Source organism: Otolemur garnettii, unplaced genomic scaffold (genome assembly GCF_000181295.1).
Source record: "Otolemur garnettii isolate 467f Iridium unplaced genomic scaffold, OtoGar3 scaffold00007, whole genome shotgun sequence".
Taxonomy (NCBI): domain Eukaryota; kingdom Metazoa; phylum Chordata; class Mammalia; order Primates; family Galagidae; genus Otolemur; species Otolemur garnettii.
In genome coordinates, this window is record NW_003852402.1 from 7,534,027 (window position 1) to 7,535,271 (window position 1,245).

The following is a 1,245-nucleotide window of genomic DNA, read 5'->3' on the forward strand; positions in this document are numbered from 1 at the left end:
GAGCCAATATAATAAAATTGTTAAAGAATTAATTTGCCTTTTTTTTTTTTGTTCCATATTAAGGCTTCAGAACTTTAGTGTATTTTATACATATAGCATTCCTCAATGCAGATATTATACTTTCATTGGAAATAATTTATTTTATTTTATTTTTTAATTTTTTTTGAGACAAAGTCTCATTCTGTTGCCCAGGCTAGAATGCTATGGTGTCATAACTCATAGCAACCTCAAACTTTTGGGCTCAAGCCATCTGCTTACCTCACCTTCCCAAGTTTCTGGGACTATAGGTGATCTCCATAATGGCAGGCTAGGTTTTTCTATATTTAGTGGAAACAGAGTCTTTTTCTCTCTTAGGATGATCTTTTTTTTTTTTTTTTTTGGCAACAGAGCCTCAAGCCGTCCCCCTGGGTAGAGTGCCGTAGCATCACAGCTCATAGCAACCTCCAACTCCTGGCTCAAGCGAGTCTCCTGCCTCCGCCTCCCAGCCTCCCAAGTAGCTGGGACCACAGGCTCCTGCCACAATGCCCAGCTATTTTTTGGTTGCAGCCGTCATTGTTTGGTGGGCCCGGGCTGGATTAGAACCTGCTACCTTAGGTGTATGTGGCTGGCGCCTTAGCCACTTGAGCCACAGGTACTGAGCCACTCAGGATGATCTTAAACTCCTGAGCTCAGGTGATCCACCTGCCTCTGCCTAGGTTGATAACAAGGCACTCTTCCCAGGGAGACAGAGTAAGGCTTTGTCTCAAAAAAATAAAATAAAATAAATATTTTTCCCATGCTCTTAAAAATGAAAATAATTAAATTAAAATTAAATACATCATTGTGATTTATGCTATCACTGTAACTTGCATTATCTGCATAAAATATTTTTTAAAAACATCTTAGCTGGCCATTATCATGGCTCACATTCTCACATTTGTATTCCCAGCACTTTGGGGATGCTGACGTAGGAGGATTGCTTAAGGCCAAGATTTCGAGACCAGCTTGGGGAAGATAGAAAATCTGTATAGAAAGTAAGAAATAAAAATTGAGGCTCGGCGCCTATGGCTCAAGCGGCTAAAGCACCAGCCCCATACACCTGAGCTGGCAGGTTTAAATCCAGCCCAGGCCCACCAAACAATAATGACAGCTGCAACCAAAAAACAGCTGGGGGATTGTGGCGGGTGCCTATAGTCCCAGCTAATTGGGAGGCGGAGGCAAGAGAATCCCTTGAGCCCAGGAGCTGGAGGTTGCTGTGAGCTGTGA

General features: G+C 42.7%; 1 protein-coding gene across 1 annotated transcript in view; it reads left to right on the forward strand.

Moving 5' to 3' along the window:
* ST13 (ST13, Hsp70 interacting protein) overlaps nucleotides 1-1,245 on the forward strand; it is a 43,311-nt gene that overhangs the window by 16,553 nt on the left and 25,513 nt on the right. The window lies entirely within an intron of this gene.